Here is a 26,396-nt window from a genome sequence, read left to right as displayed (position 1 = left end):
AATACCTGCACTTATTTTTGTGCGCGTATCCAGCTGGATGTGCATCCCTGTGTGCGTCTTTGTGTATACGTTCCTGCGACAAGCCTGCGGGCTCCGACTCAGCAGCTCAGTGACCTTCCACACACACCCACCGCTGGGCCGCGGTCTGCGGTCTCCCCTGCCGCTCGCTGCTCTCGTCGCTATCAGATGGGGCTCAATTAGAGGCAGTTTATCAGTGTGACAGCAGACAGTGTGTATATAAACAGGGCACCAGGATGGGTCCGCTGCTTGATTTACCAGCCAGACTTATCAAATAGGTGGATAACAAAGTAGAGAGAGGAAAACAAGACAACAGGGCCTCACTTGAAATGTCAGGGATGTGCCAGGAATGTCCAAACAGGCTGCCGAGAGCGGAGAAGCAGCCGTTCGGATACAGTCCCCGTTGTGTGCTAATGATATTATGGCACGTTGGCATTCTGCTTGGTCCTGAACACAAACTCCTGCCAAATTATCACACAAAGATAATAATAAGTGAAAAATATAGAAGCACAAAAGTGAAGAACAGCATACATATCTGTTAATTGTGGTCCGTGGTATCTGTGTTATGGCTTGTTTAGGCAAAAATGAAATTAGATGGTTTAGTATTTGCAGAAACAGTTGGTACTGATTCTAAGCACAGACTGTAAGTGTTTGAGTAATTGCTCACACAATTAGGTGATATAAAATTATGGTTTTTGTTCCCTTTTCGAGGGATTGGACAAGTTAATTTAGTGAAAAACCTTAAAGACATTTAGTGACATGTAATAAAAGGTTCCTGTCCCATTTCACTTTGGAAAGTAGATCCATGACTCATTATATGTTCCAAAGTAGTGAACAATTAAAGCTTAACATTTTCTTAAAAACTGTATTTTTTTTTTTGAACAATGAAAGTGAGAGGTACATGGATGTACTGAGATAAAACAGACAAAACCTTTCAGAGCAGTAGAAAGAGGCACACTGTGCGTGTATAGAGACACACACACACACATATATATAAAAAAAAATTAAATCTGGAAAAGTTCATTTATCCCTGCAATTAAACCTTTTACTTTGACATCACATATGCAAAGGAAGTTACTAAAACTGTTAATTAATCAGGGCAGAAAAAAAAATCTGTATATTATTTTCCTAGCATAGCAGCCCTCCTTAATTCTCTGCCAATGGTAGTGGAGTAATTTTAATGGTGCAGAACACATTAGGGTCCTGTGCCTGTCCACAATGAATACCCCATAAAAATATATATATATATCAGTCCTGACCTTTTCTTGCAGTACCCTTCACAGTGCGGTAGTTCTTACTGGACTGCTCATAATCTCCAGCTAAAATACATCCACATTCATCTTCTCAGCATACATACACACTCCACAGAGACCGATACCGCACAGGGATTAACTGCACAGGGCTTTGGCCTGTTGTAAATCCTATCCCATTTCCAGAATGAGATAAGAGTCGTGGGAAATTAGAGCCGGATTTATGGCACGGCCTCGTTGGTAGGACCACGGCTCCATCTTTATCAACCTGCTTTAAAATAATAAAGCTTGAGTTTTGCAAAACGGAGGATTGCCTATCCTCTGAGTGACTAAGGTCCCCAAATAGGGGACGACGTGGCACTTTTGCGGTGATCACGGCACGCTTGTGAAGCGCTGTCCTTCTGTAGTATCAGGAAAAGGCCGGCAGACTGCGAGGAAACTGTTGCTCGAAAATCTGCCCTTCATTTCATTTAGATGTTTTGTGGAGGACAAGAAGTGCCTGGATGGTCGTATTCGTTTGCACGGATATTTTACAAGAGTGTGACGCTCAGGACACCTGTGGAAAGGTAGAGAAACTATCCGTCCTTTTAGCAAAAGAGAGATGTCCTACTTTTGGTTTCTTACATAAAGAATAAAACATTCACGTTCCAGCCCACTGCTGGAAAGACCACATCACGTCTGTCCTTTTGTCTGCCGAAACCATACCTTCTTACCGGTCCGATTGCTAGATGGCAGATTACTGTTGTTATTTTTTTAAAGCTTTCCATATCCTGGACTTACCTGTAGCATCTTTGTCTCGAGATTGCAGTCGCAGCAGGTGCCATTGCTCTGGAAACACCATCGCTGCTTATCTGCTCCAAGTGGGCAGCTGTGATCGAAACAGTGACTTACCCAGAGAACAAAGACTAAACCTGATAAAAGACACAGCTTCCAAGTTCAAGGAACTTTCACCGCTGAAGAATATCAGACGGTTACATTATAAGAGGAGAAAGTTGGGTTTTGACATCTGCCTTCTACAGTTTGCTCTGAGGGCGTTTCTTATGGCTTTTTCATGCTTCTAGGTGGCACAGCAGGAGAGCAAAGCTGGAGGCTGGGGCTTCGTTTCAGGTGTCTCCCCTGCACTTCATGTTCCGGTGGGGAATAGACGAGTTGAGGGCAAAAGATCCGACTCACAAGTGACTCAGAATTGAGAGTCCATAGGTTCTCGATTTTGGCCTCGATGTGGGCAATGAGCCTCCTCCGTTCCTCAGAACTGCTAAATCCCTTTCGGCTTTAAAGATGGGTCTCAGAACACACCTCATTCAGATCCACTTCTCTTCTGCCCTCTTAACAACTCCATGAATTTGCCTCACACCATTTGTCACACTCTTCTGTGTTTTTCAGTGCACTGATTTTGTGAACCGTTTGTCCCAGTTAGGGACGGGGTGGTCCAGAGCGTATCCCTGAAGCATAGAGCAATACGTTAGTCAGGATGCACCTTGGACAAGGTGCCAGTTTGTCACGGGGAACTCACACACTTAATTTCACAGATACACTAATACAAGTTTAGACTCACTAACACGCCTGAAACACAGGTCCTTTGAATGTGGGAGGAAACCAGAGCACGTGGAGGAAACCCACACAGACACAGGGAGAACATGCGCATTCCACACAGACTGAGCCCCAACAGCCCAGGTGCTGCATCTCCATGCAGTCAAATACTATTTAATCTTTGTCTCAGTAAAAACATTTGTGTAAGACATATAATGTAGACATGTTAACATGCTAGAGGAGGTCATGAACACAGCTACACACTGCGGGCAGAGCCCAAGTGAAAGGAGACACCCCTGTGCGGACTGTTACACACGGATTAGAAACACACAGCAGTACAGTTGCTCCAAAGGTCCTTCCTCCCCTTCCCTCCCCTTCCCCATCTCCAGGTGATGTCCATGCGGCAGGCGGCACTTAAATCAGTGGTTCACCTTGGCGCTAATTAACCTTGCTTACACACCAGTCGAAGAGACTAATCCCTCCACACTCGCGTGTGCGACCTCTGACCCGCCGTCGCCCTGGTCCCCTGTTTTAGCGAACACCACTAATTAGAGCGTTGCAATTAGAATCCACCGTTAGCCGTGAGGTGGAAAAGCGGCGGTGCGGCAGAGCGTGGTGTGAGGTGGCCAACTGAGCCCTTAGCGCAGAACACACACTTCTCTCATCACAGCATGGACTCATTAGCAATGGCTGGAGCCTCCATGTCTGGATGGTGTCCAAGTGTTTTATACACTGTGAGACAACATCAGTCCTTGACTTAACTGTATTTGGGAAGACTATGAATGCATGCTTGCTGTCTGTTTATAACATTTATTCCTTTAGCTGATGCTTTTCTACAAAGCAGCTTACAATTATTACCACCATTGACCCACTTATGCAGCTGGGTAATTTAAGGTAAGTACCTTGCTCAAGGGTACTATAGCCAGAGGTGGGGATTGAACCTGCAACCTTTGGATCCAAGATCAATAGTGCAAATCCCTACACTTCCAGCTGACCCTCTAAGGGAGTGATGACAGTCCAGTAGTGAACACACACACTCTCACACAGCCTAGTTCACACTGACGCTACTCTTTGTAAGGAATATCCACAATTTCCCTGTTTCACACCAGGTGTGCTGAGAGTGACCAGGTATGAGGTGGAAGAGGTAGATGTTTCATTAGAGCTTTTCTTAAAAAAAACATAAAGAAAGTCAGTCTACTGGTAGATGAGTCTTTGTACAAGTGCATTTGAAAGTTAGTAGAACACAGGTTACCCATATTGCCTGTAGCATTTTTAACTACATAGTTAAATTTTGTTCTCCTTGTTTATACCTGAATACTTCCTTGAGGGAAATGCTATATAGATGACCCAAGGAATGAATTTTGTTTCTATTCAGTGAGACACATTGTCCAAATCTGTATAATAGTTTTTATACATATTTTAAATATATACATATATCTAATTTCGGGGGCGCGGTGGTGCAGTGGGTTGGGCCGCAGTCCTGCTCTCCGGTGGGTCTGGGGTTCGAGTCCTGCTTGGGGTGCCTTGCGGCGGACTGGTGTCCTGTCCTGGGTGTGTCCCCCTCCCCCTCCGGCCTTACGCCCTGTGCTGCCGGATTAGGCTCTGGTTCCCCGTGACCCTGTATGGGACAAGCGGTTCTGAAAATGTGTGTGTGTGTGTGTGTGTGTGTGTGTGTACATATATCTAATATCTAAAATCTATAGGGATATACAAGGTGATCCTGATTTATGATGGATTCCACGAAACCCATCATAAATCGAAAATATCATAAGTCGAAAATGCATTTAATACACCTAATACACACCTCTGCGTGACAGACTGGGAGATGTGGATCCCTGCCACTACCCACCATCGTGAGACAGTATTGCACCCCATATCGCTTGCATGGGAAAAAATCGAAATTCAAAATTCTAAGTATGGTTTCTACTGAGTGTCTATCACCAGCTTACCATCGTAAAGTCAAAAAAAATCGTAATTTGAATCATTGTAAATCATGGACCACCAGTATGTATGTGTGTGTATATATATATATATATATATATATATATATATATATATACACACACATATACGTACGTGTATGTATATATATATATATATATATATATATATGATATATACATATATGCTGGACTCCTCATTGGAAAGTGGATAACAGACAGTTCTGGACAGCAGTGAGCCATGGTGCTGGAGAGTACATATATTTTAATACTGTTATGTTGCCAGTGTTACACATTTAAACAAAGAAACTGATAAGCAGAAAATCAAAAAAAAACCCAAATGGACGTACTTTCAGCAACATCATCCATACTTTTCCAAACCCAGCTCCACAGTATAACGAACTGCTCTCCTTCATTAGTCCATTTAAATACACGGCTTCGCCTGACCCTCATCACTTAATCAGGTACGGCCGGTAATCCCAGAGGTGGGCGGGGCCACACTCCTGCATGCCGCAGTCCCTTTAATGCCCTTCTCATCACTAAGAGAGACTCTTGAACGCATTTGCATGACAGATGCATTATGGGTGACAATGAGAAGAGGCATCCAGCAGACCAGTTAGCAGCCAGCACATCTGTCCCCAGCACGATGGAGGTTTAATGAGAAGCGTTCTCTGAACGGCTTCCTAGGGAATGGTCTTGCTTTTAATGGAATCCTGGACCAAGCCAACTTCCACAACCATGATTTTACTGAGTGTCCCCTCAATGACCTTCCTGTATACAGATTCACCATCTATGGCCATTTTCTCAACAACATCTAACTGTCTGTGTACACCCTGGATGGGGGCTGTCTTTCTCTTGCTGTTGCAGCATGTTCCACATTAATTTATTGGGAAATATAGTTAAACAGTTCTCGTTTTTTTTTGCTCGAGGTGGAGGTTTTTAGTTGCTTGAATGCGTCATAGATCTCATTCCCGGGTGAACTAGAGCAGATCATGAATATGAATATGAATGTGTTGTTCTTAATTACTGCCACTGTTACAGTTATTCATGTGATGAATAAGTCTTATGGCCTCTTCTAAAATATACAAATATATTCATAATGGTGTGCATTTATACTGTTGTTCTTTGTTGCTTTTAAAATGTCTTTCAGTAGCCGCACCGAAGGAGATAAGTGAGCTCTGGATTGGCGGCAGCGACAGTGTTGATGATACTTCACCTTTTAGATGTGGACAGGAATGCACTCATCTGTACTGTTAGAATTGTTACGCATCTCTTCCCTATTATGTCCAAAGGCCAAAGGAGTCTTTTGCCATGTTGTGCATAAATGAGAACAGACATCTTTATTCAACGGCCGCTTTCTGTGCCACGATGTGGAAGAGCTTTGTAATAATCTTTCCTCAGATGGGGGCTTTATCTTCATTTCTGTCTCGGAAGCCAATTTGATTGAGATAACCTGCACTCTGCCTCCAGGCATCATGGGTAATTATCGAGCGTGCGCCACCGCCGCACTGGCAGCTGTACCCCCGGCACGTCACCGCCAGCTGCTCATAGAACCGGAGAAAAAAGAAAGGAACCCAAAGCGACCGTCAGGCACCGCAAAACGCCAAGGAAACGTACCCAACCCTTTCCGTCAACTTTCCGTCTCAGTGAAAAGTTAATTTGTTTTAATTACAGAGACGTGGAGGTACCTGCAAGGTCTGCTGGGAAATGTTCTGTAAAAAATAGATCTGTCAGCCGGGCTGTTCCTGTTTACATAGCGGCTGCCGCGCGCCGTGTTTCCTGTAGGGGACGTTTAACGGAGGGCAAACACGCACGTCGGAACATAATTTACTAAAACATTTAGCTGCGACGCAGAGTCCTCCTGCCGCACAGCCTTTGATGCACCTTCTCGAAGACAGAAATAAGAGCTCCTCAGATCGTTCAATGGCAAAGATTTTAGCTAAAGATTCAACATGTTGCGTTTCTGCTGAAAGGACCGTTTTTAGGAAATAATCGGACATATTCACACATTCTAGTCTCCTCAAGATTGCTTATGATTACTGTCGTGGTCAATGCAGGAGTTCGGGCAGACGGACTCAGATGCAGATGTTTTATTTGTATCACACGAGAGTTGCACCTACAGAACAGAACAGAGGACATTGGAAAGTAGGTGAGGAGAACTTCTCTCAGTTTGAGGTTCCACCGCCAGGTGCATTGGAGTGGGAGCTTTTACATTGCGTTTCCGGAGTCGTCATGGGTGGTCATGGTGGTCGTCCGGTGCTCAGTGGTTAGGTGCGCGGTTGTCAGGCACGCGGTCGTCAGGCACGCCTGCCTGTCGGACTCGAGGTGGTAACCGGAGGTGAGACTCACCAAGACCTACAGCTTATTCCAGAACGCCTTCCAAACCCGCAAGGTGAATTGGGGACCTCGGTCCGACATGATATCCTCTGCTAGGCCATATAGGCAGAATACCTGCTGGAATAGCGCCTCTGACATTTCCAGGGCCATGGGTAATCGCTGCAGAGGGATCAGGCAGCAGGTCCACCAAGAAGTCCACGGCTACATGAGACCAGGGTCGCGAGGGCACCGGCAGTGGCTCCAGCAACAAGTAAAGTGGCAGCTGTAGCAGCACTTTTTAACTCAGTTTCTCCTTGAAATTGTGTGGATTTTTTCTTTGGAATTATGTGGAATGGAGTAGAATTGTCAGCAAGATTATGATCGAAACAGCACATCAGCCCCTCACCTTGGGTTTGAACCTTGAGCCAATATTTCCAATATCCAGCTCCCTAACCCAGTCACTCACTGTTGTTAACCGCTTGCCCAAGTCAGGCATGTGATGGTATAGTGCAGGGCTTTTTAACCTTTTTTATGCCATGGACCCCTTTGGCCGTCTAGTGAAGCCTATGGACTCCTCAGAATAATGTATTTAAATACATTAAATAAAATACACAGGATTACAAAGGAAAGCAATTATATTGAAATAGAGTTATGAAAATATTAATTTTGCCTAAATTTGTAATTGAAGGAAATGCAAAATTTCTGATAGTGAAAATAATGATGGAAATTTTTTCCCGTCCAAGATCAAGGACCCCCTGAAATTTGCCTGCGGATCAAAGGTTAATAACTCCGACCTAGAGTCCGGCACAATGTCAGTCCATCACAAAGCTCTCTAACCATGTTTCCGTACTGCAATCCTAACAGCACGCAGGGGGTATGTCATTTCTTTAGAAAAACCAAGGTGTTTGCGTTCCTTCTAAGGAGACATAGAGCTATAGGTGTTTAAACAAGCAGAATTATTTAAATGCAGGAACACCGCGGGTGGCCGGCGACCCTTCTGCGAGCGAGCCGATACATCATGTTACTCTTCTTGCGTGCGGTTCTTCAGTGCCTAGGGCGCCAGCAAGTGCGTTCTCACAATGAGGTGATAAATATCTCAGCTCCCACAGACTGGCACAGCTGCGCTCTTTAATTTGAGCCACCGAGTGCCAGCTTGCTGCTCTTAGCGGAAGCTACATATTGCTCTTCATACCACCTGGTTGTTACTTCTTAACCCCTTTGAATCCTCTCAGTGAGATCAGACATTCATCATCCCAGCAAGCAAATTTGGTGGGAACTTTGTTACGGTTCAAGTGTACACAAAGCCAGCAGGTGACATAGTGGTTCTGGTTATAAACTCACAATTGTAAGGTTCCAGGGTCAAGCCCCCACTCTTAGTTCACTTAATCAAGGCACCATAAATTGCTCTAGTACAAATTACCCAGATACCCATATTGCAAGGTCTACAACCGCTTGTTCCAAGCAGGGTTGCGGCGAGCCAGAGCCTATCCGGCAACACAGGGTACAAGGCTGAAGGGGGGAGGGGAAACACACTGGATGAGATGCCAGTCCGCTGCAAGGTACCCCAAGCAGGGTTCAGACCTCAGACCCGCACCACAGCAAGCACAGGCCAAACCCACCACGCCACCACGATCCCTCCGATACTCATATTGCTAAGAGTATATAATTGTAAGTAGCTAAATTTATGCAAAAGGAATAAATAAGGAGAACATACACGGTTTCAGATCGACGTGAATACACTTAACCACACTCAGTCCCGCATGATTGAAATACCTTCCAGAAAACCTGCAAAGTTCAGAACCCCACAAAAGTCCAACTGCACGGGGGCATCTCCAGGAAACAGATAGCGCGGACAGCTGGCGGAGGAGACGGTAGCTGTAAGACAGATGAGAGATGTCATGGCCCCGAAACCACCCACGCACCTTGAGTAAGTGCTTCGACTCGCAGTATAATGCACCAGTTCAGCGGCCGAGATGCCGCTCGTCTGCTTGTCAGCACAACGATGCCGGTAAATGCATTGCTACTCCACAGAAGGCCAGGAGCTCCGGCGCCTGTGGCTCGACGACGAATCGCGCTGTCAGGTGTTGCTGATAAGGCGCTGTGGAGCAGCGCTCAAAGTGGAAAAGTGCTCATCAGGCCTCCGGTTCCGGGAGTCCAGCTTTGGCATCGCTCATCTTTTGATGGGCCGCTGTTTGATCGGCATCCAGCATGTCCGCAGCAGAAGAAAGCACGAGTTTAATCACAAAGCACGCAGGATTGTTTATGGGGAAAAAAAAAAAAAAAGATTTTTGTTGTACAATTATTGCAAACAGTGTTGTATGCAGTCAACGATGTCGTACTTTAATGACCATAACGTTTTTGGACCAAGTTCACAAATTCTCATTTTAGGGACCGCACACACACGTTACCTATGGGTGTACAATGAGCACATTTTCAGTAGTTTTTGCCAATATCTAGAATGTACATTCTGTTGCCAAGACCTAAAATATGCACTGTAATCTTCCCTACATTATTTAATTCAGCTGCCACTTTTCTCCAAAGTGACTTAAAGTGTTAGGCCACTTACAATTATTTATCCATTTACACAGCTGGGTAATTTTGCTGGAGCAATTTAGAGTAAGTAACTCTCACAGGTGGTCCCCGATTTACGATGGGGTTACGTTCCGCGAAACCCATCAAGTCGAAAATATCGTGAAGTCGAAAATGCATTGAATACACCCGATACACACCTTTGCGTGACAGAATGGAAGATGCGGATCGCTATCGCTGCCCAGCATCACGAGAGAGTATCGCTCCGCATATCGCTTGCCTGGAAAAAAATCGAAATTCAAAATACAGTTTCTACTGAATGTCTATCACTAGCTCGTCATCGTAAATCAGAGGCCAGCTGTATAGGGTATTACAGATGGAGGTGAAAACCCAGACCTGCGACCTTTAGGGCCGAAGGTAGAAGCTCTAACCGTTACACTACCAGCAACCCTATATACAAATTAGCACAAAGATAAATTATTACACATGGTACTGAATTGGCTGAATATTTCGTTTTTGTTTTCACTCATTACGCAACATGTAAATGTCAACATTTGTACTCTGTATCTATTCTATATGCAGCTACCGGTGTAATTTGTGCTCTTTTAAACCCGGACATCAGACAAAACGTGTGCATTTTCAGAAACACGTCTTTGCATCTATGTCTCACCATCTGTTGGTGAAATGGACTTTTTTATTCCAAGTTGTGCATCACTTTGGAGAAAAATGTCTGCTAAATGAGTAAATGTAAACGTTTCACTTAGTGATACGTCGTAGGACCTCAGAGGATGGGTCGTGTTTTTGGTGCCTAACCCTGACTTTAACTAAGCAACGACTGGCGCCCAGATTCACTTGCCCATTTCTTGCTGATAGATATGAAGTATAGTTGATTTTTAGTGGTTTGAAGAGAGGAAGTGATGGCAATCTTGTTTCCCTCCCGCTCCCAGCTGGTTGTTCATTTGTATGGTCGCGACCTGGGGTTTTGGGGAAATGTGCTGTATTGATGGCTCAACTATTAGAACATTGTTGCTGAGGTTTCTCCTACCCTCTGTTGCAAGCTGGGGCCCCAACCTGAGACATGAGATGCCATTCACAAAAAGATGCACAATTGCGCTCTCCCCTCTGTCAAAATTAAGGTTGCCACCTTTTCAGAATCCTACACCATGGTGGTGCGGGTGGGAGGGAGGTCAATGCGATGGAGCAGCGCCTCACTTTCGGGTCACGGGAAACAAAGCGTGAGGAGAAGGAGGGAATCGATCCACACCTTACGGAATTTTCATTTTTTTCACTCTCTTTTGCTTTCAATTCCATGACCGCCGGGGCACAGCAGCCCTGCCTCCTCCTGTCCTTATAAACGGAGCCGCTGACGTGGAGCCATGAACTGAGCTGCCACACAGTTTTCTTAATTCACTGAGAAACAATGGCTGCTGAATTATTAACGCTTTGCCTTTAAGTGCAAAAAAGACAGAATGTTTTAATTTCAGAAAGAAAATGTAATGCGATGCGTTCCTCATCACGCCTGCTTTTTCTTTTCTATTTACTCTTTGATGACTTCTTTTTATTATTATTATTTTAATAGTGCTTAACTTGTTATAGATTATTTTAGCACTTAAAATGAGGCCTTATTTAATAAACAGTAAATGACTCAATTTAACAAATCATTAGTACCTTCGGCATTCTCACTGTCATCATAATCAATCGTTCCTGTCAGCGTTATCAATATCTGTAATAAAGAAGCAGCATCTAAGGCAGTGGTTCTTAACCTCGAGTCTGAGGATAGGCTTTAGGGGATCCCTGAAATGAAGGCTTTATTTGAAAATAACTAATAATAAAATAATAGTAACAAATGATTACTGAATAAAAGTTTATAAATGTTTAAATTACAGTACTATTCAAATATATGGTACAATTCTTACAATAGGTTATCAAGTTTCAGTGTTTTCTCTAACTTTATTTATGGATATTATTCTTGGAGGGGTCCTTAGCTTCCGTCAGATTGCCAAAGGGGCTTGAGGCCTAGAAGACGTTAAGAATCTCTGGTCTAAGAGCTCAGTCTCCTGTAACCCTTGCATATGTGAGCACGAGGCCCGTACATCTCGGCCCTCTGGGTCCAAAGTGCTCCGTCGTACCCTGCGTTGGACATGCAAGAGAGATGAGGAGGAGCCCCAGAGCAGGGAGGGGGTGCTCTGGGATGGGGGCGATGAGCCGGAGCCTTGCATTTCAACCAGAGGCTTCTTAAGCACTGCTGTCACTGACAGATAGAGATGGAAACATGCTGGTCTGCAGTCTTCTGGGGGTCTTAGTGGGGTGGAATGGAGGGGGAGCGTGTCTGGGGCGGGGCCACCCATCTGACAGCTCAGGACCTCGCCTGCCCCCCCGGCCATCCCACCCGTCACAGAAATGACAGCCCTGGCAGCTGAAATCGTCAGCAGCATGTCATCCCGCCACTCAGCTTCCCCCGTTTTTAAACTTCCCACTTGACAGCGTGACTTTTAATCTTTCGCTTTTATTTGGTGCATCTTTTTTTCGGTTCTTCAAGTCCGTCAAAGGAATGAGACATGAAAATAAAAAAAAATCCACACCCACACTGGGGTTTGGATGTCGGGCGTCCGGTCCTGATGCGGCGGTTTGTTTCCCAGTTCACCACAGAGATGTGGTGCTTTGTAAACATTTACATGCCGGGAACAATGCGGCAACGGAGGACTGTGCCACCAGGTGCCAGCAGAGCCATCTGGTCCTTTATCCTCCCGCTCCTCGCCAGCCATTCATTGCGCTCCCACCGCCGCTTTTGTGTGGAAAAGTTTAATTGAATGAAGTTGCAATACCCCTGAAAAAGCCAGCGGTGTGTGGCTGGATCGCGGTGGATGGAGAGCCGTGGCATTCACGCCATTCTGCCTCCCCGTGGTTTTGCACCGCGGGGTAGAGGAATGAGGGACTCACCCTCCGACGCTCCATGTGCCGCAGATGAACGGGCCCTGCATTAGACTAGCGAAGGATCATCGCAGGGTGGGCTCGCACAGCAACTGCTGTGTGTGTGTCTGTGTCTGTGTGTGAGTTGCGGGCGGAGTACAACATTCTTCCTTTCTTTCTGTCTTTGCATTATTATACAATGTCCCGTTTCCTTGCTCTTGGGGTTCAAAGGACCCTTCAGTCTGCAGTGATGATGTCTCTCTACATGATGTCCCTTTTTTTTTTTTAAACCGCCTCACTTTTCATGGCGTGGCCTTCCAGTTTACACATTTCAACGTATTGAAATATTTGTAGACTTTTCCCTAAGTCATAACCCGTGAGCTGTGCTTTCACGTGCACACGGACTATTCCTCGCAGGGGAATAAAAAACAAGGAGCGCTCGGGACTTGTCTGTTTGCACATTCTGAGCCGTCGCTGATCGCTCCCGCCCAGACCTGCGTGGAGCACGGAGGAGCCATTAGGAAGCGAAGCACATTCGTTATGCGCACGCTGCCGCCGAGATGCGTCTCCAAGCGAATCCGCCGCCTCCTGGCGCAGAGCTGTCTCTCCCGCCGAAGTCGAGTCTTGGCAGGTGGCAGTGTGGGGGGGGGGGGGGTATCGTCTGTCTAAAGGGAATTGTGGTACCTCGGCCAATCAGACCTTAAGTGCCAAGTCTCAGCCAATCACACACGCCGTGTCTTTCCGTATCCAATAAGCAGAACCACGCCGCATGCCTCAGCCAATCAGCCCTGTCATGTCAAACAGCTCAGCCAATCAGGAGGTCTCTCTCAACTGGACTGCAGCCTGTCCAGGAAGCTAGTCAATTTGTGTGGAGTTTTGCATCCCTCCCCAAAAGGATGTTTTCTCCTCTGCATTTTAAGCTGTTTCTCTTTCAACATATCTTGTTTTAAGGCCCCAGTTTCTCTCTGGATTCCCTGATTCCTCATGAAAGTACAATGTTTGCTGTAGACCAAATGTTTACATGTTCTGCAACATCTGTTTTCCTCGTCGAAGCGTGGAAATATTCTTCCACCTTTTTTTAAAAGATTGATTTAAATGAAAATGCAGGCTACATATGTTAGTGCCTTTCCCTTCAGAAAAACAAACCGGTACCAGGGACTGGAAACAAGGTGATTCCACATGGCATCCAGACATGTCTCCAGTCCAGGGAGGGGCCAGGTGTGATGTGACAAAAAATAGACTTGTGGAGTTTTATTTTCAATATAAACAGTGTGAAAAAGGCAACACTTAGCAGCTCATAGTTCCCCAGTAATGTCTGTACTTCTTGCCCTCATTCCATTAAAGTAGCAGAGGCTTCCTTGGCCACACCTGGTGCTTGTCTCCTACTCAAGTGTGGCTCATAATCCAGGCGGTGGGTGGTGTCTGAGCTCCTGGATGTCCAGGTTTGTTTCACTGGTCCAGAGCTTCAGATCCATGACTGGTTGCTGAAACCGCTGGAGAACAGAACCCAACCCACTTTCTTCCCCAAACTTCCACCAGGGGGCAGGAGCACCTCTCTTCCCCTTGGCAGATCACAGTGCCATGGTAAATAACCACTAGCAATTTCCTGGATCAATTGAACTTACACACAAATCGCTGGAGCACATCCTTTTATAGCTACAATATAATTAAATCTTGTAATATGTAAGATTGCTTCTTTTGGGGGGGGGGTGTGCTTGATATAATGGAAAAGTAAGTCACAACTGATCACAAATCAAACTACAGGATTTTCTAATTAAATTACTTTTCTAAGAGGGCGAAATATATAATTCATACTTTGGGTTGAACAATGAATTGAAAATATGTATATGTTAGCTTTCTAACAAGCTTATATTTCCATTTGTAAAAGGGAGCAGCGCTGCTGTCTCACAGCGGCTGGGTGGTGCGAAAGGACATGGGTTCGATCCCCGTTCAGTCTGTGTGGAGTTTGCATGTTCTCCCCGTGTCTGTGTGGGTTTCCTCCCACAGTCCAAAGATGAACTCTATGTAGTGTTATCAGCCCACACAGCTTATTCACCAAGGTGACTTACACTGCTAGATACACTACTTGCAATGGGTCACTCATCCATACATCGGTGGAACACACACACTCTCTCTGTCACTCACACGCTATGGGTGAAGCTGAACAACATGTCTTTGGACTGTGGGGGGAAACCAGAGCACCCAGAGGAAACAGACACAGGGAGAACATGCGAACTGAGGAACTGAGAGCACAGATTGAGCAGGGAGCGAACCCACATCCTCTCGCACCACCCAGGACCTGTGAACGTATATATGTAGTTCATTGCATATTTTGTTTTAAAGGCACCTTTGCTGAAGCTCCACATGGTGCTGTATGCAAAATGATAAAGAATATTTTTGTCATTTAAATTTGTGTAGCTTCCTCACTTGTCAACATGATTGATTGTCTTTGCATGAATATATTTACTGTATATTGCCACGTAATGATTGTTTGCTTGTATTATTGAACTGGACTTAAACTGAAAAAAAGGTATTTAAGAAGATTAATAATCAATTTGCAGCTCCTGACTCGCCATTTGTACATTGCATATTCAGGCATCACGAGTTTAATTATCCTGGAGGTATCCGTCGAGAATTCATAATGAAAATGTCCCACCCTCCACACAGCTCTTGTTTATGCCCTTTTTAAGTGTCATTGAATGCTATAAAAATGTGCCGGTCTTGTAGCCCTCCCATGGGCAGTGAAAAATAAGAAATAGTGCACAAGCTAGCTGAAGGAGCTTAATGTGTATAGAAACGGGAAGCTTTGCAAAAAGAAATCTTGGCTTATCATTAAGCTGCACTGCTGTGCAGACGACATTATCTGGGACAATTTCCACTGCGTATGGATACATTATGTTGTACATTGGCTGGACATTAAGTGGTATCAATTACAATTAAAACGGTGACTGATCAAGCATCTGCGCTGTGATCGCCATGCAGAAATTCCCAAGTTGACAGGGCTCATTATATCTAGGGTAATAAATGACTTTTTAAATTATTTTTTGTTTTCGGCTCAACAACGTTCATCGCTGTTGAAATCATCGCATGCGGCTTACGTTACACAACTGGATTGTAGCTCGAGGGACTCCTGTCGAGTGACTTGTCGAAGATGGAAACGGTTGAGCTCTGTTTGGGATTTTCAGCCTGAAATTAACTGGTCACAGTATCACAGCTACAACCACTTGCTGCTCAGCAATGAGGCCAAACGCTGATAATATGACATACAGCATACCAGTGACAGACACTGAGCATAAAATTGCATAACCAATAACACAGAGCAGATGATATAAATATGATCGCCATGTTGCAGCCATCTGTGGTAAAAGACTCTTTCCCATGCGTACCCGCTCGTCACCGTGCGGGAGGACGGCACCCACACATTCCGTACGCAAGCAGGCCACGTAGTGCAAGTAGGGCATCCAGCACCGAAAAAGTAAAACGTCTTCATGCGACCTTGTATGAATGTTGTCTGGGATCCAAATGAGGTATTTGTGCATACATGGAAAAGCTCTGAATAGCAAAATTCCTGCCGTGCAAGCCTTGCATTTTAGAACTGAATAGAGATAAAAATCTTAATTAAGGCACTGTATAATGTTCAAGTTTTATCTCCCTGTGGCAGCGGGACTGAATAGCTCCCAGACTATGATTAACACTGGAAAGCCACAGGACCCTGTGTTAAGATTACTATCCGTTTTTGAGGTGTATACGCATTTGAAATATGCCAGAAATCTGGAGAATGGGGCAGATAAAAGTTGGCATTAAGTCTTGGCATTAAAAGAATCTGTGTCTTTAAGCTATAAGCAATAGCAGTTCCTGATGATAAAATCTTTTCTCACTGAATAAACATAAGTCTTGCTTATAAGACGTAGACACAAAATCAGATAATGAAACCGCGAGGAAATAAGGCTGAAATAGCACTCCTTTGGTGTCCTCGTGATTTTCAAAGCACATTTCCAGGAATGGAGTTTTAAACTGGAGGGTATTAGAGATCTGCGAGGAAACGGGCACCATTTATGACTGCCGAATATGATGAAGGGAAACCGGAGAGCAGCTCAGTGTTGCCGATTCATCTCCTCACTTTGCTGCACGGCCTCCGGGGGCAGTGTTGAGTGTCTCAAGAGGCCGCCTGGCTTGGCCGAGAGGCCGTGAGCATCTGGTGTCCCTGCCCGTCGGTACCGACAGCGGAAGCCGGTCTCTGGCATCCGCAGAGCTCTGTGTGTATCTCGGAGTGCGTCTGCAGAGCGCTGGGTTCGAGGCCAGGGTGCCGGAGGCCGGAGGCCGTCTCTCAGAGCTGCTCTGTAGGCTGGAGAGAGATGAGGTCCTTGGGTTTGGGGCCCAGAAAAGCCCCGTTGGGTTGCCTGCTGGGTGGCGTCTGTCGATAGCCATCTGGAAGAGTGTTTGCAGACTGGCATCACCGTGGCGACCGCGATGTGCCGTGGACACAGACAGGCTCCAGCACATGAGGGATCAGATGATTGTCTACAGCCTCAATATCAGACACCCTCCCCCCACACACACACACCAGCTCCACTCCTCTCAGCGTTGTTTACACTTTTGGAGGACACAATCCGCAATTAGCCTCGCGCGGTGTTGGTCCGGGTTCAAGAGAGAAGCCACTGGTCACGGCTGGTTTTTTGGCGGAGGGGCCGTATTTTTCCAAGCAGATTCATTCTCTGCATGCAGATCCGCACACCGCGATGCAGGAGTGTGTTCCGTGTCGTTTATTACCGTGAGAAAAAGCGGAGATCCGGCCCCGGGGTCCTGTCGGGAAGCCGGCTGTTCGACAGTCGAGAGCAGGTGACACAGAGGGTTAGTCATTTTAATACAGAGGTTATCACATCCGAGGCAGTGTGAGTGCGGTCATCCCGCTGCGCTGTAACACGACGGCCAGAGCGACGGAGACGGGGGGAGCAGGAATTGTCGCCATCGTTTTATAACCAAAGTTATCTGCGCTGAGGGAAGGCTTAGCGCTGCCCGTATCTGGTGCTTCCTTTCAACTCAAACTCATCTAATGTGTTTCTTTCTATAGGAGAGCTCACAGTGTCTGACCTTAGATTGCATTTTGTGGCTCAATGCAGCAAAGAATATTTATCAAAAGGGTTCGTAACGGTGGACGGGTACGAATCTCCTCTGTGCCCCGGTGCTTAAAACAAAGCCCGCATTAAACTGAGTTATTCTGTTCATAGGTCTTTTGCATGTTGTATTAGTTCTATGCTTTTTGTATGAGGTCGTGAATATTTAAATGTCTCGCACTTTCCTCCAAAGTTACCCACAATTTTCTGTTTGTAGGCAGAGCTGCTTGCAATTATTTAATTTTGCTGCAAGATCATTTTTATTGGAGCGATTTCTCAAGGGTACTGCAGCAGGAGGTGGGATTTGAACCTGTGGCCTTCCAGCAAGGTGAGAGCTCTAACCGATGTGCTACCTGGGGGTGTTTTTCACCCAACAGAGGTTTGTTGAGACATTTTGGAGAGCCACACACCAATGCAAGAGTTGTCACCATTCAGTTTCTTAGACTTGTTCTGCTGTTGCTCACAGGCCACATTAAGGTTGTCTCGACCACAGCGACAGCTAAACAAGGAAGAGATGAGTACAAGCTCAATTTTCCCTAGTTGCCCACTTTCTGTTCTTAAGTCATCCTTAAGGGCATCACTTTATGAATCAGCAAGACCTCGGTCAATAATGCCCAGTTCGCCTCTCAAGCAGACCAGTCTTACCCTGGCCTCTCCTTGCTGTTATTACAGGTTGCTTGTCTAACCATCTAGCCACCCATGTCTGATATATCGCCTTTGCAGGGTATTAAACCACAGTGCCTTTAATGTGCTGTCACTTCCTGACCCATGTTCTGTGAAGGAAATAGCTGGAGGAAATGCAATAGACTTTGGCTCATTTAACCCTTCTAACATACATTGTTGGGCTTTAACCTGTTGTTGAGAGGAGGAAGACAGTAGACCGGCGGCAGGGTTCCAGGAGTCCTTTTAGGCTCTTTTCCTCAGGCGAGCAGACACATTTTTTCCATTTGACATGATTTATATGCAGTTTTTTTATCAGCAGTCCTTCCCTCCGCAAAGACAATTTCCGTTCATCTAATGACCGTCCCATTTTAAGGATTGACTCATTAATGGAAACGGAGCTGATTAATGGCTGCAAAGGTGGTGATGGATGCTTTACGTTTTATAGAAGTTCTTCGGCAAGACTAGAATATTGTTTTATCTGACATCCCAATCAGTCTACCTACGACTCCTCTGTCCCAAAGACATCAGGATGCTCCAAGGACTAATTGGTGAAGACCCTTTATGAAGGGATTCTCTCAGATGAAAACGTAGCTTTGGCATCAGTTCCTTTTAAAAGACGTAGGAGTGCTGTGCTAGAGCTTCTCTCTCATCTGCATGGGTTTTTAGATCATAGCTGAAACATCTACCAGACGTCTGTTTTCTGTACTCTGCACCTGGAACTTGAAACATGCTTTCTGTTAAATACGACATGGAATCCACAGCTACTCTGCATCTTCGCCCGCAACTACACACAGTGAATCTGACTTGTAGCAGCGAGTAGTGTTGTGGTTTGAGCCATTGCCTTGGTTTTAGAAAGTCCCAGAACCCATGTTCTGTGAAGGAAATAGCTGGAGGAAGTGCAATAGACTTTGATTCATGTAACCCTCCTACATTCATTGTTGATCTTTAACTTGTCGTTGAGAGGTGGAAGACTTTGTAGACCAGCAGCTGGATTCCACACTGTTCTCCTCTGACAAGTGGAGACTGTCTGCTGTTTTTACCATTTCACATGATTTATATGCTTTTCAATCAACAGTCCTTCAATCCGCAAGGACTCAAATTGATATTTGCATTTATCCAGTTATAAAACCCTTTTTTACAAAGCCACCTGCAATGATAAGCTGCTTAAAACAATTTACCCATTTATACAGATGGGTCATTTTTACTGGAGCAATTTGTGGCAAATACCTTTATTGAGAGTATTTCAGTAGTAGGGGAGATTTGAACCCTTGCCCTTTGAGTCTAGAGCAGCCACACTAACTACTGTCCTATCTGCTGATGGAGCAAGCATACCCTGTAGTATTACTGGGTAAATCATTGTAAGTATCGTAGTATAAAAGCTTAGCATCATTAGTTGCCTTGGGCAGAGGCATCAGCTAAATGAATGAAGTTGAAATTTTAACGTAATTTTGATGAAACCGGTGTGAGGCTAACGGTGTCACGGGCCCGCTATCTTATCGATGCTGCACAGTCATCTTGTCTTCACAGCGCCACTTTGTTCTCATTCAAGGTGCAACAGTCGGAGGAGAAACGGAAAGGGCATCTATTTGCGATGTCTCCCCATTATAGTGCCGTTCAGGTTGAAATGCCAAAATCAAGAGATGAAAATTACGGTTTCCAAAAAAAAGGTCCACAGGGACACAGCTGAGAGCGACAGCTTCTAGAAATACTGCGCTGAACATGTGAGGGGAGGCAACAAGGCTGTGATTTCCTTTTCCATTTCTATTAATTCTGGAAAAGACAAATATTTCAGTTATATAGAGGAACACATGGCTCCATTAGTAATGAAATCTATTTATTCTGCTCCTTTGGAAACAGGCCGCAGAATCAGATGTGGTTTATTGCTCAACATAAAGAATTAGGGCATTGTGTTCCTGGCTTCTTGTTCCCCTTGTGATTTACAGCAGGTCTCGCTGGCGGTCTCTATCAGACGTGCGACCAGCGCCAGCTTGGTCTCCTTCCTAATAAAGCTCTTAAGCACATGGAACGCGCACTGATTTGGACCTGCGCAGGAACTGGCACCGAATGAAAGGATCCTGTTCTTTTGTTTAATTACTCCGGAGAACAAGGGCAAATTAGTATTGATTGTGGTGAGGCCGGTCCAGCTCAGAGTTCTGCCGTCCTGCCATAACACCCTGCTGGATTTCCAAATGACCGTTTAAGACAAACAAGACAGATTGTCCCCTCTCGGAGACCCCAATTAAAACTCGCGATTTTGGACTGAACCCCGCTTCCTCTTCCCAGGGAGCGGTCCGGAGAGCGGCCGAGTCCCTGTTTTTTTTCCAAAGTACAAGAACAGGGTCTCCCTCCGGCCTGTATTCCATGACGGATGGCTTTAATTAAGCGTTAATTACACCTCCGCGCGACGCAGCGTTCAGCAGGTTCGCGTGATGAATTGGACAGGACTCGTGATAGGAGCAGCCGCTTGTGGAACATCTGAATGCTGAACGGACAGTTTAAGAGGCGGCGGTCCACCTAATGTGACATCGGAGTCATAGTGTCAGCATCAAAGTCAAAGATTATAAACCAAATCGCCAATTTAATAGTTGAGTGTTTTGTCCTGTGAACTGTGGATAGATTGGTTTTACTTAGAATATTCCTCATATATCTTAATTACGAGAGATGTTTTGGGACAATTAGTTGCAAATGAGTTTTAGAACAAAGATTAGTCTTCTGTTATTGCTCCATGGTTTATGAGCATGAAGTCCATCCACCCGTTTATACATTATCAATAATCGCTTGTCCGGGGTTGGGTTACCCAGAGGTTGCCCAGGTGGTGTAGAGTCTCTTCTGGATGCATAGGGCGTGAGGCTGGGTACACCTTGGACTGGACACCAGATCTCTATGTTGTGTTTTTTGTCAATGTCAATGTCTTCACATTAGTTGGATGTTGGCTGGTCCCAATCTCTTAACCCATCATCTTCTCGACCTTCACATCAGGCCACAGCCACCAGTATGTGTCACCTTCAGGAGAAGTGCAGCCACCTATAAACTAATATCAATCGCTTTACGCTTTGGATAGATGTGCCGTTTCCGTGGCTCTTCAGTCAGTCGGCAGTCTCGAAATCCCAGGTGAACCTCGGAGAGGTGAATTTCCACCGGAGTAGGTGCTTCCAAATTCCTGAGAGTGATATAAGAACCCACTTCAGAAGTTGAACTCTAGATTTAGGAAGGTTCCAAAACTGCAAAAGGGGAGCTTTGTGAGAACAAAGAGACACAGACCAGAATAGAAACAGGAAGCTTTGAGGTTCAGATTTAGCTTTTCCCTCACCTCTGCTTCACCGCTCACACAAGGACACCGCGAGTCGACAGAGGAGGGAAACTCGCCGGAGTCGGGATTTCGGAGAGAATAAGGCTTGGGGCTCAGGTGCGAAAAGTCCAATTATAAGCTATCACATTGTGTGGCTGGAAGTGGCAGCGCCATCGTTGGTAGGTGTGACTTTGCAGGGAGAGCGGGAAATCACAGGCTCTTCCCATTAAGGCGAAGTAGCAGGGCGCTGCTGGCGATGCTGTGGCTATAACATCGGTGTGTATCTGTCTCAGGTTCATGTCACTGCTCTGTCCCTCTGGGATCATTATTTGCCTTGCAAACTTACAAACACTCTACACTGTTATACTTCTCACACATTTTATATTGCTAGATATTTCCCCACGGGTTCCCTCGTGGGTTTAAACCTAGAGCGGAATTGCAGAAAAACTGCCGCTGTTTTTTCTAGAAAGATCTTCACCCTCGTATCCCATAAATGCAGCATCTAGCTTTGAGAAACGGGAAACTGTGAAGCTACGCACTCTGTAGACATGACTATAAGGGTGTGTCCTGAACAAATTCCATAATAATTTTATCCATCAGGCGAATTTGAATCAATGATGAAAAAATGACTCTTTCCCCATAACATCTGGAGTTTGACAGGAGTCTCAAAGCCTATCCCTCTGCAGTAGTAAGGGGCGGGGCTTAATTCCTAGGCTCAACGGTGTGCTTTGTTATTCTGCGTTTTGTACATCAGGGAATGTATACAGGCGCACCCTTGGTTCTGAATCAGGGTTCTACCTACCTGGAAAGTCAACAGAAATGTCAGGGCACATAATACCCATCACGTCCACGATGGCCACTCCCACACTTGGAGGAACCACATTGTTCTTGCTTTCTACGTTTAGTGCCGTGTCCAGTATTCGTGTTCACCCTGTGTAAGTAATTTAGTAAAGATTTAATTCATGGTAACTATGGATTCTGCACTTGGGCCCACCATCTTTTCCATGTCTTCCTAATACCATTTTCTCGATCTTTATTATTTGCTAAGTGTGAAGCTAATGCTCCATATTTTGGGTTTGCTCCTCTCCTGAGGTGAACAGTGAGCAGTTATTAATACAGATCATGAGTTTCCCCCCGGATTAAGTCTCCAAGCATATCTATGCTGCACTTATAAATTCAGTTTCTGTGTTTCAGCATCATTTCTTGTAGTACTTTACATCTGCCAAGCTTCAGAGATTGAAATTCCGAGCTCGTTAGTTGGAGGACTTATGACACACACATCTAGGTGTCATGAATGCACTTCGAACAGTCGTTTCTTTGCAGGTATTTAATAAAACAAATTATTTAGAAAAATTAAAACAAACCAGAATAACAGCATGCGATCTTAAATGAAAATTTTATCTATAATTTCATGCATTTTATAGAAAAGTAAAATCCCGGGGTATTCATTAAATGAGAAATTATATCGATATCGAGAAGGTCATGTCTGGTCTGCAAGAGATCAGTAGAAAGAAGCAAGAGAAGAACTTTTTTTGGTGGCTGAAGTGAAAAGAAAATCACCCCTTTAGTTATAGACTTCTGCCATGGAAAGCAACAGGTGCAATCTTTCACCGCCAGTGTGCTCCTCTTCATCTTGCCATTTCTGACTTGCGGTGCTTTTCTCTAACTGGTGAATGAACCCGCGGAGCAGCTAATGAGCTCACCCCCCCAGGGGCCGTTTCCTAGAGGCAGGGGATGGGCGGATCCACGCCGGCGGTCACACTCACTGTCATTTTGACACCCTCTCACCTTTACAGTGGTTCTCTCTGTGGTTTGCTGAGAAGTGGAGTGAGTCACACTGTCTGGGAATAACGGGGTACGAGGCCGCCCTCAGTTTTGTTATTTTAGATGGGCCTGTTGTAGTCGGGGTAGGAGGGGGAGGCTTAGGATTTGAGCATCGGTGGGGTTTTCCATGCAAGTGCTTTGCTGCCTCTGCAATCTCTGGGTGGGTCTCGGGTCAGTGCTCACAGCCCTGCGCTGTTACCCTCTTGCCCCCATATTCCAGGGCAAGTGCCCTCAGGGGCAATGGAGTGTTGCACACCATCAAGAGTACAGTTATGCAGTTTTCTCCTATTGTTCTCAGCTACTTTTTGGAGGCTGCCTATGGCATCTTTTTCCACATTTTTTTTTAAAGATATTAACTTGCAGTTGGAAGAATGCAAATTGTACTCCGCTCTCTTGCTTGAGTAACTTCGATCAAGGCCCCTACCCTGAATAGGTGCGGTACAAAAGGAAATGTACCTGTACGCCAAGAGTTGTAATTAACTTAGTGGACAAGTCTAACTGTAAGTTACCCTTTTTTTCCCCCTTTACTGTAGAAATGTGCCTCTATGGTCGTGCATTTTTAATTTCTAATGGCAATGAATGCGGGGATCCAAATGGAGGAATTATAACACATCATAAACCAGTCGGAATAGGCCTGACTTTTACAGGCAGTTATTGCGTTACACAGTTAGCACATTATTCTGCACCTTGTAACATCAATACCGACGGAGCCGATTTTTTAAAAAGAGTTAATGGAGACCTGGAGGGCGAGAAAGCTAATTAAAAATCATACACAGGTCAAGCACAGTTAATGAGTTTCCATTAGTTCACTTTAGCGTTTGCTCGTGAATTTGACCGCGGCTGATTGCAGAATCCATTCACTCTCCTTAGCACATGACAGGTGCTTTTTAATGGACACTTCCAGCGTTCGGGGGCATGGAGACGTTGGGAGGGTCTCCCGATTGCCCTTCCTGCTGTCGGATTCACGGCGGCGACTACGGTAGAGGTGCGGCATCCCCTGGGCTCTGTGGGCATCCGTATCCCCGCAATGCACCGTGTCTCAGAGACCCTTCTCAGAGGGGTTCGGCGCCCTTCATTAGACTGTAAAACTTTCCTGAGAGCAGGAGCCGACGTGTCACCATGTGGTTCCGTTCTGTGCTGCCAGCTGGAGCGGATGTCACCAACCATGCAGAAATTTTCACCGTGATGTACCCACAAACAGAGAAGAGAATACAAAACTGCATGTTTTGTTTCACTCTTGTTTTTCCATAAATTTTCATAATACATACATAATACTGTATGTGGCATGAAAGAGTTTGCATCAGACATGCATTCGCTCACCCAAGGTTCATGGTTCAAATTCTCCTGCTGTAATACCCTGGATCAACATACCTACCATGAAATGATACAGTAAGAATACCTTGCTCTACAAATGGGCAAATCACTGTAAAGTTTAACGTAATTATTGACTATAATTATCTATTATCCAAGGTCGTCTTCGGCAAAAGAGTCAGCTAAATAAAGGTTAATAGAAATAAGGCTATTAATTCTATTGTTTCTAGTATTTCTAGAGGTACTATTTCTACAGTTTTTAGACGTTAGTGTCAGTTAGCAGTATTTCTAGTTTTTTCTAGAGCTGCTGCCTTTGGACCTAAAAGTTGCAGGTGTGGGTCCCACCTCCAGCTGTAATACCCTTGAGTAAGTTACTCACAATAACAGTTCCCCTAGTAAAAATTACCCAGCTGTTTAAATGGGTACATAATTGCAGGTACCTTGACATTATAAGTTACTTTGCAGAAAAGTGTAAGCTAAATGAACAAGGGCCCCATGACTTCTCTCAGCCTTTATTTAGCCAATTTAGAAAGTCTAGAAAGGGGAAAAATAAAAACTGATATTCAGCAAGTAGCAATATTATTTAACAACACAATTAGAAAGTGAAGACAAATGGGGAAAAACACAGAGGACAAGGGAGGGTATTAAATAAATCCCCTAAATCTACACAAGAGGAAAAAACTTTGGGTGGTGGACAGAAACCAGAAAACGAAATATTTCGAGCACAGTATTATTCTGTGTGAGCACTGACTTTGAATGTACAATAACATCATATCTGACATAATTATGGGCAATTGTTACATATTACTCTTTATTGAAATGTTGATGTAAAACAAGGCATGAAATTGCGAAAGACTGAGTTGACTTCGGCTGGCAAGGTTTTGCCTCCAGGTGTTACTCAGAATCGTAGAATGTCCGGTAAAAATGCACACAGTTCATTGCGAATGTGTTCCACGTTACAAAGCGAGCGGTGCCGGGCCTGGCCTTGCTTGTTTCCTGCTGCGAGCGCGTCGCCCTTTAAACGGCGCTCTTAACTGTGTTTCCCAGGCAGGCGAGCGGCGGGTCACGCGCCCCCCGTGGGGAAAATCCTCCCCGTTATTCCCGACTCGCCGCGCAGCGCGGCCTACGCTCACAGCCACCGCGGGCGCTCCCGCACGCTCCTTATCAGCAAGCCGCCAGCCGGCTCGCCGTGCCGGAGAGGGGCGGAGCAGGAGCGCGGAGAGGGGGGCGGGACCTTGGCTTGACTTCGCCCAACTTCAAAACAATGTTCCTATGTGGGAAGAGAAGAACAAAGAGGAGGGACCAAAATTCTGATGAAAGCTGGCATGCATATGAGTGTGTGTGTGTGTGTGTGTGTGTGTGTGTGTGTGTGAAGCATCAACTTGCTTTTTGTGATGGTCCCTGTGCTTTGTCAATGTTATTCACTCATTTAGCTTATGCTTTTCTCCAAAGTAGGGGGGGGTGCGGTGGCGCAGTGGGTTTGATTGGGTCCTGCTCTCCAGTGGGTCTGGGGTTCGAGTCCCGCTTGGGCTGTCTTGTGATGGACTGGCATCCCGTCCTGGGTGTGTCCCCTCCCCCTACAGCCTCGTGCCCTGTATTGTCGGGTTATGCTCCGGCTTGCTGCGACCCCACTCGGGACAAGCAGTTTCAGGCAATGTGTGTGATTTATAGTGTTAAGAGAGGAACTTATTATTTCTTAACA

General features: G+C 45.4%; 1 protein-coding gene across 1 annotated transcript in view; it reads left to right on the top strand.

Annotated features, from left to right (window-relative positions):
• LOC108930404 (ephrin type-A receptor 6-like) overlaps positions 1-26,396 on the top strand; it is a 165,125-nt gene that overhangs the window by 106,047 nt on the left and 32,682 nt on the right. The gene's annotated exons all lie outside the window — the stretch shown is intronic.

This window comes from Scleropages formosus, chromosome 12 (assembly GCF_900964775.1).
Source record: "Scleropages formosus chromosome 12, fSclFor1.1, whole genome shotgun sequence".
Classification (NCBI taxonomy): domain Eukaryota; kingdom Metazoa; phylum Chordata; class Actinopteri; order Osteoglossiformes; family Osteoglossidae; genus Scleropages; species Scleropages formosus.
This window is presented reverse-complemented; position numbering and strand designations above follow the sequence as displayed.